The sequence below is a fragment of the Rhinolophus sinicus genome, linkage group LG11 (assembly GCF_036562045.2).
Source record: "Rhinolophus sinicus isolate RSC01 linkage group LG11, ASM3656204v1, whole genome shotgun sequence".
NCBI classification, from domain to species: domain Eukaryota; kingdom Metazoa; phylum Chordata; class Mammalia; order Chiroptera; family Rhinolophidae; genus Rhinolophus; species Rhinolophus sinicus.
The window spans coordinates 8598391-8612905 of record NC_133760.1 but is presented as its reverse complement, the minus strand read 5'-3'; the positions used below and the strand labels follow the sequence as shown (position 1 = coordinate 8612905).

At 47.2% G+C, this 14515-nt stretch overlaps 1 long non-coding RNA gene across 1 annotated transcript; it reads left to right on the top strand.

Moving 5' to 3' along the window:
• Positions 1-2573: 2573 nt before the first annotated feature.
• Positions 2574-7671, top strand: LOC141567433 (uncharacterized). The gene is made up of 4 exons (XR_012490016.1): positions 2574-3064; positions 3147-3200; positions 4953-5168; positions 6769-7671. It is a non-coding gene; the product is annotated as an uncharacterized LOC141567433 (long non-coding RNA).
• The last annotated feature ends 6844 nt before the right edge of the window (positions 7672-14515 follow it).

Here is a 14515-nt window from a genome sequence, read left to right as displayed (position 1 = left end):
TGGTTAGAGCAGGAGCTCTCAACAACAAGGTTGCGGGTTCAATTCCCCCATGGGATGGTGGGCTGTGCCCCCTGCAACTAACGATTGTAAATGGCAACTGGACTTGGAACTAAGCTGCGCCTTCCACAACTAGATTGAAGGACAATGACTTGGAGCTGATGGGCCCTGGAGAAACACACTGTTCCCCAATAATAAAACAAAACAAAAAAACCCCACAACGAGTCTAACCACTATGCTGTATACCTGAAATAATATAAAATAATATTGAATGTCAACTCTAATTGAAAAATTTAAAAGGGGGAAGAGACAAAGAAGAATAAGAGGTTCAAAGTTCCAGATATAAAACAAGTAAGTCTTGGAGATGTAATATACAGCATAGAAATACAGTCAATAATACTGTGATAGCGGGTACAGTGCCAGGTGGTTGCTGGACGTAACATAGTGATCACTTTAGCACAGGGAATATTATCAGTAATGTGGTAATAACTGTATAGTGCCAGGTGGGTACTGTTGAATAACTATGATGTACACCTGAAACTAATATAATATTGTATGTTAGCTGTATTTTAGTAAAAATCTTTTTTTTAAATTTAATTTAATTTAATTGGGGAAGGGGAACAGGACTTTACTGGGGAACAGTGTGTACTTCCAGGACTTTTTTTCCCCCTAAGTCAAGTTGTTGTCCTTTCAGTCTTAGTGGTGGAGGGTGCAGCTCAGCTCCAGGTCCAGTTGCCAGTTGTTAGTTGCAGGGGGCGGAGCCCAACATCCCCTGCCAGAGTCCAGGAATTGAACCAGCAACCTTGTGGTTGAGAGCCCACTGGCCTATGTGGGAATTGAACCGGCAGCCTTCGGAGTTAGGAGCACGGAGCTCCAACCGCCTAAGCCACTGGGCCGGCCCTAATAAAAATCTTGTTTAAAAAATACAATGAGATACCATTTCACATCCACTAGAATAAACCATAATCAAAAGAACAAAGAACCCCAATTGCACTTCCTAAGTGTTTTATCATGTTGGTGCAAAAGTAATTGCGGTTTAAAAGGTTAAAAATAATTGCAGAAAAAGGTAACTAGATTGTTTAAGGAGGTCAGAGTTTCTGTTTGGGATGATGAAAAAGTTCTGGAAATAGATGGTGGTGACAGTTGCACAACATTGTGAATGTATTAAATGCCACTGAACTGTACACTTAAAATAGTTAAAATAATCAATTTATATTAAGTATTTCTTGCCACAATTTAAAAAGAAAAGCTAATTTGGAGAAATTAGCTTAGGTATAGCTCTGTTTCACCCCCAACTGGGTGTACTATAATGCAATTCTGACCATAATCACCCGAGTAGGTACAGACTCCCCAAGGTAAAGGCTTAGTCCCACAAGACTGCCTCCCATCCCAGACAGCAGCCACAAGTGGGGCTCCCAGGCCACATGCACTTCTGACAGACTGGCTACAAATCCAGGGACTCCCACAACCCCCTCAGGTTCAATAATTTGCCAGAAGGACTCACAGAATGCCCAGAAAATGTTATTACAGTTTCATTATAAAAGTTACCAAGAGGGCGAGGTCTAGAAGGGAGTACAGAGATTCTATTCTTTCTGTATGAATCAGAACGCGTTTCCAGAGAAAGCTGAGAAAGGGACCACGTCCCTTTGCACCCACGTCTCCCATGAGGGAGGGGACAGTTTTGCTGCTACTGACTAAAAGTTTACACATGTGATTATTTCCTGAATGTAATCAGAACTACTGTCGTGCGGGCAGGCCTGTGGGGCCTCTGGTCCCGCTCCCCACGTAAGAACGTAGGACACGGCTAGGCCAAAAAGAAACACTCACGGAGCCATGTATAGGGGAGTCACACCACTATATTCTCTCTGACTGCCGGGCAAGACGAACGCAGTCCGCCATTCACTTCTCTGCCTGCCAACCAACCAACCAATCAACGCAGCCCTGGCACTTACATCAGTAGCCAATTGGCTAACCAGTTACAGCTGATGGCAAACCAATCACAGTTGACGGTCATTCACTATCACGCCGCCGCCCAGAGCCTGGGAGGTCCGGGACTCTGTCCCCACAACTACTGTTAAAAATTATCCCCTTTGAATTGTCATGAAAGTCAAGTATCTAAAATCTGATGACGTAGAGAGAAATCTTGAAGCCAGAGTTTTACAGTATTTCCCTTTTAAGTCACATAAGTCAACTTTTGCTTTAACTGCTTTAAACAGAAAATCATGATCCCCCGCTCCCCCTCCCAACCCATTAATAGACTTGTTTTTGTTCATTAGTGCTCTCTTTTCCCATCTAAGTCTAATACCCAGAGTAGTTAGTTAAAAATGCAGGTTGTAGGTTGCACTCTATCTGTTCTATTCTCAGTTATCCACTAAATGAAGAAAGCCACCTGTAGCCTTCTGAGCTTTTGAGGGTACACATCTAAGTCGCTCATATTGAAATGGCACTTTTAAAAATTTTATTTATTTATTTATCTGTGTTTTTCCAGGACCCCTCAGCTCCAAGTCACATAGTTGTTTCAATCTAGTTGTGGAGGGTGCAGCTCACACTGGCCCACGTGGGGATCGATCCGGCAACGTTGTTGTTAAGAGCACCGCGCTCTAACCAGCTGAGCTAACCCACCGCCCCAGAAATGGCACTTATTTTTTATCCTTCTCATTTTCAGCCCTCTCACTTAAAACATTTAATTTGAATAAATTTCTTCCACCTGTTAATGTCAAACAAAATAAAACAAACCACCGTTTCATTCTCTGGCCCTTCAACTGTGCCGGCCTGCCAGGGAGTGTGTCAAGCAGGTGAGAATAATGAAATCACTGGCTACAGGACTGAATGCTTTCTCCAGATATCTCCCCTCCCAGAGAGTTGGGAAAGTCTGATCACAACCCTGTCTAAATTTTTGCCAGTCCCATCCCACGCAGTTACCTCATTAGCATACTGCAGGATTTATAAACTGTCTTCCCCAGGCACTGTGGCCTTCATAAACGTGTGCCAGCCAGAGGCAGCAAGATGCAGGCCAGAGCCCAGGACCAGTGCCAGCAGGGAGTACCCGGACTCCTTACCTTGTCAGGTACACCTCCCACACCCCGGGGCCTCCCACCATCCGCCTCCTCCAGCTGGGACCCCAACCCTCACACCTCTCTCCCCTACAGTTTTCGTCCTCCTGCCATTCTCATTGGTGCACGGAAGTCCCCATCCCTTCAAAGGTGAGTATGGGTGTGGCGTACAGGGAAGTCTGGCCTCTGAGGTGGCCGGGCAGTAGTGAGGGGCAAAACTTCCACTTCTGTGCTCCTGCTCAGCTGAAATGCCAGCCTCAGGGCTGCATTCTGACTCATTTCCCACCTCTGGGGATTTGGGGGAGGGGGCCCTGTGAGGATCCCGTGCCAGCCCCTTGTGCTGAATGTGGGTGCTGGGGCATAGGGAGGGAGCAGAAATGGGGCATCTGCTGGGCTGGGAGGGAGGAGTAATTGGCTGAGTCAAAAGCCAAAGTCAAGAGTCCCATCTCACCGTAGGCCCAGCTGGAGAAGGTTTCTGTTAAAACTCCCTTCTGTCAACACCACTTGGTACCCCCCACCTTAGAGCCACCCTCAGGCTGAGTGACACCCCCATGAAGCAGAAGAGGCCCTTTTAGGGATGGAAAAAGTGTGGCTCAGAGGGGTGAAGTTCATTGCCTGAGGCCACACAGCACAGGCGAGGGAGAAAGGAGCTTGAACTCTTCTTACCTGTAGCTGAGGAGTCCTCTGTCTTCTAATTTTTGAAGCAAACTCCTAACATGAGGTGATTAGTTTCAGCCCTGACAGGAGCCCGAGGACCAGGTAAGTACAGTGAGGGCGTGAGGGATGAAAAGAATAGAACGAACCAAGAAGAGGTGAACCAGCTCCAAATCCTGGGGCTGAGAACTCTAAGTGAGGGAGGTGACGCTAATTCACCTCGGATAGTGTGAGCAAGAATGGAAATTGGCAGGGACAAGTGTCTCCTTGCCCTGGAATTCGCCGCTTGCCCTGGAAGCTTGCCGCCTGCCCCCGCAGCGGATGTGCGCTGCCTACTGAAATATGCTTGACCTCATGCCTGCACACCCTGATCTGTTCTGTCACAGGAGGGTGTCCACACCCTCAGTTCCTGGGGCCTGGAATCGACTTGATTATTTTGGCCATCTCATGGGTAGTAGACAGGGCCATCTCACTGTCCCACTCACTGTCATTTGGTAACCTGAGTGAGGTTGATCCCTTTTAGGACTACAGGTTATATGCATTTCTTTGGCTGTGACCTGGGCAGTGCCCAAGGTGAGTGGTTGGTAATGCTGCCCACAAGGTCAGGAGCCCACTGAGGGCCTGGGAACTGAGTGCAAATCCCACCCCCTGCGCCAGAAAGAAGGTGGGTGAGAAAGGAGGCAGCCAGAGGAAAGGGGGCAGGACTGCTTTGGCACTTAGGCAAACCGGACATCTGACATAGGTTCTGGGTCAATGATCAATGGATGAAGGAAAATGGAAATAAAAAACCACAAGGAGATACCACTTCCCACACAATAGGGTGGTTATAATAAAAAAGTCAGATAACAAATGTTGGTGAAGACCAGCACTCTTATGTGCTGCTGGCGGGAATGGAAAATGGTGCAGTCAGTATCCAGAATAGGCAGATCTATACACATAGTAAGTAGATTGGTGGTTGCCCAGGGCTGGGGTGGGGCGAGGTTGGGAGAAATGGGGAGTGACTGCTAATGGATACAGGTTTTTTTTTTAGGATGATAATGTTCTAGAATTGACTGTGATAATGGCACAAGCCTTCAACTAAGAACGACTGAACTGTACACTATAAATGTGTTAATTGTCTGATATGTGAAATCTAGCTTAAGAAAGGTATTAAAAACAAGAGAGGAATGGATGCAAGGGAGATAAGGCACAGGAGAAGGCTCTCCGCCCAGGACTGTCCAGGCCTCACGCTGAGCTATCTGGCCCCAGGTGAGTTGTTGGTGCTGAGAGAAGAGAGGTGGCGACCGTGTGGCAGTGTGGCCCTGGACCCCAACGACTCCAAGTGGAGCTGCTGCAGAGACTTCTACCCCTTCCACCGCCCCACACAGAGGTGCTGCCAAATCAAGGGGAAGTTTTTTGTCATCCCCATGAACCCCAAAAAGTCAGAGGCTGAAGACTGCAGGACATACACCTAGGGAACCCTAGGTAGGTCCCAGCCCCGCTGGCAGCTCCCCTTCTGGTCCACCTGAGCTCAGGGACCACAGAGACACGTTCTTCTCTCCCTTCTTCCTGGGAGCTCTGAGTTCCATGGAGGGGCAGGCCTGCTACCGGACAGGGGGTTCTGTGCCATCAACTTAGCTTCGTCCCAACTTCCCACTGTGTGACCTCAGACAAGTGTCCTGCCCTCTCTGGGCCGAGTCTATCTGTCACCAGGTGAGGGGTATGCACAACAGTTCTCATCCAGAGGGAGGCTGTAGTTTTGTGGTCCCTTCCCCTCGCTCCCACAGTGACATGTCTGGGGAGGGGGTGTTCTCTCCCTTTGCAAGTCATCAGGGGCAGCTCCTTTGTATTCTGCCCTCTTCTGAGCCCGTACCCGCTCCTAGGCCCCGATCTCTGTGTGTGATGGGAAGTCCCCTAGGTATCCCACAAGAACACGTGCAGGGTTGGGGGTGGGAGCAAAGAAAGAGGCTCCTCTCTGGGTTAGAAGTCACCAGATGGCAGTCACGCGAGGGTCACCATACCCTTCAAAGGTCTCACAAGGTCATTTGCAAGGTTGGGAGAAGCTGGGCTGAACCTAGGTTGGTGGTGACCTGTGTATTTCGTTTCTTCTTCTCTATGTATTACAGAACAAAATGAAAATTGCTGACTAGATTTGTGTGCATTCGCACGCAGAGATGCAACCAGCATGATACTGAAAGGCACACATTATGATCTGGTTTTGATGAAAAGCAAATTGTACCATTAACAGGCTAGAAATGTGGGCCTTTCTTGTTCCTTCTTTTCCTATTGGCTGATTATATTTTAAACGAGCAGGCAGAAAGAAGTAAGAACAGCGATCTCCTTCCAGAGAAGCGCCCGCAAGAGGTGGGATGAGAGAAGGTAGAGGTGGGGCTTGTCTCCCCTGCCCCCTCCTTAGCTGAGCCACAACGGGCTTACCCTTGACCTAAGGACGCAGTTCTTACACGTGCTCATCTGGGACCTGCTTCTGGTGCCCCTCTGCGACCTGGGGGTGGTATCAGTTCTGCTGTGTCCAGTCCCGGGCTGGGTGGGGCCTCAGCGCCCCTCCCTAGATCCCTTCACCCTACCCACACCTGCCCACACTGCCATCTGCACTGAACTCTCTTCAGGAAACACCACTAACAAAGCAAACAAAAGAAAAACCTCCCACATCTCCCCAGGGCTCTCAAGGGGGCGTTAGCCTGGCCCTTCAGGCCCTGCACAAATCTGCCCCCCACCCCCCAGCTCATCCTAGCCCCACTCCTGCTCTGCTCCTACCACTCCCACCACTTCCTGGGCCAGGGGGGTCTTTGCACACGCTGTGCCCTTTTCTAGGACACCTCCCTTCCGGAACTGCTGCTTAAACGAAGCTCTCTGAGACCCCTTATCGATCGCTTAAAAGACCAATACAGAATGCTTCATCAGAGGATTGATTCCTGCTTTGTACATAGGTGTAACTTATATATAGTGCATAACTCTTTCTCTGTACATACACATTTAGGACATGAAACAGCTAAAAGGTAACAATGATTATTTCTGGGTACTGGGATTACAGATGATTTTTTTCACTCCATTTTATGTTTTTCAGTGTTTGCTGAGTTTTCTCGTAATGAGTCTGCTCTGCCTTGAAATATGTAGAAAACGATGATTGGGAAACAAAGAAATGATCGGAATGGAATTCCTTTCCATACTGACTTCTCCAACTCCAGGCTGTTCGGTGTCGTCAGTTGTCAGTCATGCAGGGACCTGGGGCCATACCCTCCTTTCCGTGGCCCCAGGCCTTGGGTGATCTTGTCACCCCCGTATGTTCCAGTACTGGGACGTTAAATTTCTTTCTTTTGCACATACCCTTCTCACTCTCATCTCTGGGCCTTTGCATGTACTGTTTTCCCCTCTGTACCTGGTCTCTCCTGGACTTCACTCCATGTGCCTTTTCCCTTTGCTGATTTTAATCTGTATCCTTTCACTGTGATAAATTTTAACTATATGCATGTTGTCACACAACAGTCTAGCAGACTGTCCCCCCATGTCATTCCTTAAGGAAAGAAGAGTCTGTGAGACTGTGCATCTCTGGGACTGTATATTTCTCTCTATTTAGTCTCCAAAAGAGGGTTTGCGGCCAATGACGAGTAAGATTCCCCACGAGGGGGACAACTCAAGACAGACGGAACCCCATGGAGACCCCCGATGAGCTACCTTAGAAAGATTTGGGAAGGGCCCTTGTCTCCCCTTCCTCCTGCCTGGGAAAAGCTACTGCTGGCTCTGACTTTTCTTCCCTCTCACCTAATTGGGGGAAAAGTCTTGAGAGTGGTAAGATTAAGCTTTCTCTGCTCAGCTCTGTGAAACAATTTCAACATATGATATATGTCCCTTAAAAGAGTTGCATACCTCACCTCAAGGACTTTCTGCTTCAGCTGTCTGAAGATCAACAAAATTGGTTTGGGTTCACAAGATGGTCATGGGGGTTTGAAAATTAATTTGGGGAACGTACAGAGGGATAGTGGATGGGGGAGGGGGGTTCACACAGAGTGAGGGATATAAATGATAAATGTCTAAGTTTTGCTTTGTCTTGTGCACCTGAAACTAATAAAATAAAAAAATTGGTTTGGGTTGTTTCTATTGTTGCGGAGAAATGACGAGGACCGAGAGACTCAAGCGGCACGCAGAGATCAGGGAGAACACAGCTTTATTACGCCGGCGGACTCAGGGGGATTGTTCCGGGGACTTACTGGGGTCGGGTGCTTTGTTTTATAGGGTTAGGCCTCCGGGTTTGGGAGGATACGCGCTATTGCTATTGCGACGCTATGGATTGGTTAAATCTGACCAGGGTGCCGGGAGGTCTGTCCCTAACAGCTGTGATTGTTCAACATTGTTTTGACGGGGAGGCCTCTAACTATAGTGCCCGCCGGAGACAGCTCCTATAGGAGGGGGATGGAGCTCTTAGCGGGGGCCTGCCGGAAAAAAACCATCCCGACACTATAATGTGATAAGTGAGTCTCACAGACCATGCCAGAAAAACACTACTACTCCCTATCAATAAAATCCTCCAGTTGGCTTTATTCTGGGCTCCAGTCTCTGAGAACTGTGAGACCCCTGGCCTTCTGAGATTTAACTGCACTAAGTCTCTGTATGTTTCTTAAAACTTAACCCAAAGCCGCCCCTTCTCGCACCCTCACTGCCCATGTTGTGCTGGATGCGACATATGCACATCAGACTTTCTAAGTCCTATGAGTTCTTCTAGCAAATTGTTGAACCTGAGGGTGGTTTGGGGGACCCTCCGCAACACAAGGAGGTTCAAGGACTCAACGATATGTAAAATCCTTCACACAGTGCCTGGAACGTAAGAAATATGAAATGGAAGCGATTCATTTCCTCTGTGCCTCAGTTTCCTCCTCTGCAAACTAGGAATCATAATCACCCTACTCTTAGGGTGGGGATGCTTATAACTTGGGGTGAAGTAGCTCTTCCTGAACAAGTGAGGGAAAGTAAGAGCCATAAAGGAAAAGATGGGAAAATCTGGTTTGTTAAAATGGGAAAACTTTTGTAGGACAGAAGACACCACAAACAAGCATTAAGGACAAGAAAAGCAGGCTTTACTCACAGGAATTCAAACGTCCAGCAAACAGCTGACAATTCACTGAGCAGACTAGGGACCTCCAGGGAAGCACAGACCACAACCCCCATGCCAATCTTCTCACCCCAAGGCTCCAAAGAGAGGCTTCCCAGAAAGTATCCCCGCCTCAAAGAAAGGGACTGTACACAGATTCTGCAAAGATCACCTACAAGCACTGGGAGAAAGACTGAACACCCTGAAAAAAAGTGGATGTGATACATTACACAGTGGGCCCCAAATATGTCCACATCCCAGTCCCCAGCACCCGTGAATCTCACTTTACACGGCAAAAGGGTCTTTGCAGATGTGATTAAATTAAGGATCTGGAGATGGGGAGATTGTCTTGGATTATCGAGGTGGGTCCTAAATGCAACCTAAAGTGTCCTCAGTAGAGGGAGGCAGGGCGGCCAGGGCGAGACTTGATTACTGTAGTAGGTAGAAGGGTGTCATAAAGACGAAGTGGGACTTTAAGGAAACTGATCAGGCTGGGAGGGCTCAGGTGGAGCTGAGCTCATGGAAGTTCATGAGCCCACCTAGCCCAACTCTATGGTCCTAACTTCCTTTTCATAAAACTCTATGGTTCCTGACTCCCTGACACAGGCCAATGTGTGCACATAGTTTGTCAGATCTGCACGTGCAGGTGCTGAGTGCCAGCGCTTTTTCCTTTTTCTTATTCCTTTTCCCGAATAAAACTTTTGGTGACAGACTACCTAGACGATATTATTTTTTCAGTTGACAGGTGGCAAGGAAGAAGAAATGTCCACACCCAAATAAATCCCTAGACCATATTGAGTGTTGCCTTATTTGGCAAAAGGGTCTTTGCAGATGTCATTCATTTAAGGATCTCAAGATGAGATCACCCTACATTACCCAGGTAGGCCCTGGATCCAGCGACAGTGTCTTTATAAGAGACAGAAGAGGAGAAGACACCGACACAGAGAGGCCATGTGAAGCGGGAGGCACAGATGACAGTGAGCTGGGAGAGGCAGGAAGGACCATCCCCTAGAGCAGTCAGAGGGAGCCGGCCCTGCCCACGCGTGGATTTCAGCCCAGTGACACTGACTTCAGTTTTCTGGCCGCTGGAACTGTTAAGAGAATAAATGTATTGTTGTTCAGCCACCAAGTTGGGGGTCATTTGTTACATCAGCCACAGGAAACTAATACAATGGACAAAAAGACTTGAACAGATGCAATTATTATCTTCACAAAAGAAGGTAAGAAGGATGACCAATAAGCACTTATAAGATGCTGGGCGTCATTATTTATCAGAGAGAGACAAATTAAACCCACAATAAGATACCACTACCTACTTACCAGAATGGTTACAATTCAAAAGAAAAGAGAGAGAAAAGAGAAGACTGTCAATACGGAGCAGTGTCAGGGATGCAGAACTGGTGGAACTTTCACACCAGTGGGGTTGGGGGCGAGGGAGGGAGCGGGAGGAGAGTGTCATGTGGCACAGTCACTTCAAAAAACACCGGCAGTTTCTCCTAAGGGTAAACATACCCTCTTCCCATGACCCAGCAATGCCACACCTAGATAGTCCCAAGAGAAATGCACACAGTGCCCACCAAAGCCTTGCACCAGGGTCGTCCCAGCAGCTTTGCTCACAACAGCCAAAGCCTGGAGACAAGCTAGTATTGCTTGATCAGTTAATTGGTAAACAAAGTGTGTTACAGTCGACAATGGAACATTACACGGCAACAAAAGAGAACAGAACAGCACAGATGGATCTCTCAGATCTTATGCTGAGCAAAAGAAGCCAGGTCCAAAACAACATTGCATACGAGTCCAGTGATACTAAGTCCAGGAACAGGCAAATCCAATCTACAGAGATAGATTTCAGAATAGCAGTTTACCTGGGAGGGGTGCTGCCTGGGAAGAAGCAGGAGGGAGACTTCTGGAGCCCTGGAATGTTGTCTGTCTGGATCTAGGCGTTGGTTACATGTGCATGCCCCTCTGTGAGAATTCATTCAGTTTAGGTACTTCACTGTATGTCTGTTTTATCCCAATCAAGAAAAAAAAATTAGAAGAAAAAGGAAATATCCAATAAGGAAAATGACTCAAGGTGAGAAACAGCTTTAACAATCTGGAAAAAATAAATTGCTTAATAAAATGTGAACTAGTAAAGGTGTGATTACTCTTTGGACACAAACTACTTAAACGTTCTGTCAAAATACCCACGTCCAGAATTGAGAAATTACTTTTTTTTTTTAATTGGGGAAGGGGAAAAGGACTTTATTGGGGAGCAGTGTGCACTTCCAGGCCTCTTTTTTTTCAAGTCAAGTTGTTGTCCTCTCAGTCTTAGTTGTGGAGGGCACAGCTCAGCTCCAGGTCCAGTTGCTGTTGCTAGTTGCAGGGGGCACAACCCACCATCCCTTGTGGGAGTGGAACCAGCAACCTTGTGGTTGAGAGGACAGGCTCCAACCAACTGAGCCATCCAGGAGGCAGCTCAGCTCAAGGTGCTGTGTTCAATCTTAGTTGCAGGGGGCAGAGCCCACCATCCCTTGTGGGACTCGAGGAGTTGAACCGGCAACCTTGTGGTTGAGAGCCCACTGGCCCATGTGGGAATCGAACCGGCAGCCTTCGGAGTTAGGAGCATGGAGCTCTAACCGCCTGAGCCACCCGGCCAGCCCCGAGAAATTACTTTTTTTCCCCAGGCAACATTGCAGAAAGCCACGAGAAGTCTCTGGAAAATCCAGGCCCTCCACACCCCCAGCAAAGTGAAGTAGGTTTGGCCTTTCTTTTTTTTTTTTTTTTTTTTTTTTAAGGAGGGCACAGCTCATAGTGCCCCATGTGGGGATCAGATCAAACTGGCAACCTTGGTGTTATTAGCACACACTCTAACCAACTGAGCTAACTGGCCATCCCAGTTTTGTCCTTTCTTTAACTGGGAGATCACAGTTACTCAAGATAAGCCATCAGAGAGATTGTGGGAGTGTGTTAGTTTCCTGTACCTACTGTAACATATTACCATGAACTTGATGGCTTAAAATCACAGAAAGCTATCCTCTCATAGTTTTGGAGGACAGAAGTCCAAAATCAGCATTGTTGGGCCAAAACCAAGGTGTCAGCTGGGCCACGCTTCCTCCAAGAGCTCAAGGGAAAGTCCCTTCTTTCAGCTTGCCTCTTCCAGCTTCTGGTGGCTGCTGGCACTCCTTGGCTGGTGTCTACATCACTCCAATCTCTGCCGCCATCTTCACATCACCTTCTCCTGTGTGTGGGTAATCTCCCTCCCCCAGGACCACACTGTGACAGCTTTTAGGACCCAGCTGCATAATGCAGAAAAATCTCTTCATCTCAAGATCTTTAACTTCATCACATCTGCAAAACTTTTTATCATGTAAGGCCACAGTCACAGGTGCCAGGGATTAAGACGTGAGCTCTTTGGAGGTCACTCACCATTCAGCCAGCTACAGGGTGGAAGGGCCTGGAGGCTACAAGCTGGCTGGGATTTGGCCAAGTAACTTGTGACTGTCATGGGTTCACTGACTCAGCGAATGAAGGCATGTCTGAGTGACATAGGCTCCATGACAGAGTGGTCCCTGGCCAACAGCCCAACCAACATGCCAGCCATGTGAGTGAACCTCCTTGCAAGCAGACCCTCCAGCCCCTGTCAAGTCTTTGGATGACTGCAGCCCCAGCCCAAACCTCCTGAGAGACCTCAAGCCAGAACCAGCCAGCGAAGCTCAGCAACCGTGTGAGATAACGAACGTTTATCATTGTTGTTCAAGTTTGGAGTCATCTGAGCAGTAGCTACCACATGTGGCGAGGGGGTGGGGCTTGGGGCTGGAGCTGGGCCCGCTGAGGGACTTCATCCTCACCTGAAATCTTCTCACTTTTCTCAAGGACCCCGCATGCCTGTGCTATTACACAGTGGGAACGTAATTTAGGAGCTGCAGAGAGCAGAGCCTTCACCCCCTACCACTGTCCCTGCTCTGTGCACGACGAGCCGAGCACCAGCTCCCATGTGACTGCGGGCATCTCAAATGAGAGGCAGACGTAGGGTGAGGCAACATCCAGCCGCATGGCCCGAGGCGGTGCTCCTGCTTGAGTGGGACCTGGTAATCCTGGGGGTGCTAAGGTCTGGAAGACAAGCTCTGACCTCAGCCTAGAAGGCACAACTCTAAACTGGCAGATTCTCCCCACAAAGCACTTCCTCTAAAAAACTTTGAAGGTAATACATGACATTCACCTGCCACATGGAAAGACTGACGCTGGCTGTCAGTCCCACCAGCGAAATTCTCGGTGCGTCTCGTTTTTAACATGGGGTAATAAGCAGACCCCAGTCCTAGAGGCTTGGAGGGATTCAGTGGGGCTGTGATGAAGTGCGCTGACCTCCCAGCCTGGTGCTAAGCAGTCAGTAGATGGACATTATTAGTGTTATTTTACTCTATGGGACTTAGAGGTCCTGGAGGAAACAGGACACCTAAGACAAAAGAAACAAATCAATCTTGCAACAAAAAGACAGCTTTTTTTTTTTTTTCAAGGAAGTTGAGAAGCTGTTTCAGAAATTCATTTCAACAATAGATGAGTGGATACACAAACTGGAACATCCATTCAATGGAATATTGTTCAGCAATAAAAAGAAATGAGCTATCAAGCCACAAAAGGAAATGGAAGAAACTTAAATGCACATGATTAAGGGAAAGAAGCCAATCTGAAAAGACTGCATACTGTATGATTCCAACTATATGACATTCTGGCAAAACTACGAAGACAATAAAAAGATCCGAGGTTGCCAGGGGTTGAGGGAAGGGAGGGTGGAGCACAGAGGATTTTAGGGCAGTGAAACCATTCTTAGCATGCTCTAATGGTGGATACATGTCATTACACATTTGTCCAAATCCACAGAATGTACACCACCAAGAGTGAGCCCTAATGTACATTACGTTTCTATATAATGTATTAGTAATGTATCAATATCGATGCATCAATTGTAACAAATATACCACACTAGTGCCAGATGTTAAAAATAGGGATGTATGTGAGAGGGAAGGGGTTGGGGGGGAGGATATATGGGAACTCTGTACTTCTTGCTCAATTTTTCTGTAAACCTAAAACTGCTCCAAAAAGGTCTATTAATTTTTTAAAATGCATATCAAGGAGCAAAGGCACAAGAATAACTTTAGATAAGTTTGAAACTAAGAACAAGACTGCCAAGTTGCCTAGAAGGGACCAAAATTATTTTCAGATTCTTGTCATTCAAACGCAATGGTGATGCCAGAACAAGACTAAGAAAGAGGCGCTGGTGGAGGGAACACAGGGTGCGGCTCACCCAGTTTCAGGGGAGGAGGGAAAGAATGCATTATCCCACCCACTTTGAGACATTCATTTGAAAACTGAAGAACGCACATCCTGACCTGACCCATCAAAAAACAAAACAAAACATAATGAATAATCCCAATGAATGACTTAAGCACAAAGAAAACTTGAACAGGGAATATTGTCAATGGTATTGTAATAGCAATGTATGGTGTCAGATGAGTGGGAGACTTGTTGGGGTTACCACTTCGTGAGGTGTGTAAATGTCTAATCACTATGTTGTTTTGTACATCTAAAGCTAATAATAATAGTAAGAAACCTTGAATAAAGTATTAGAAGAAAGTAGAGTTGAAGACATAAATCCTTGAGGTAGAGGAGCTCTCCTCAAATCAAGGATGAAAACACAAATTCCTGAAAGGAAAAAGACTAATATATTTGGTTACTTAAAAATGAAAAA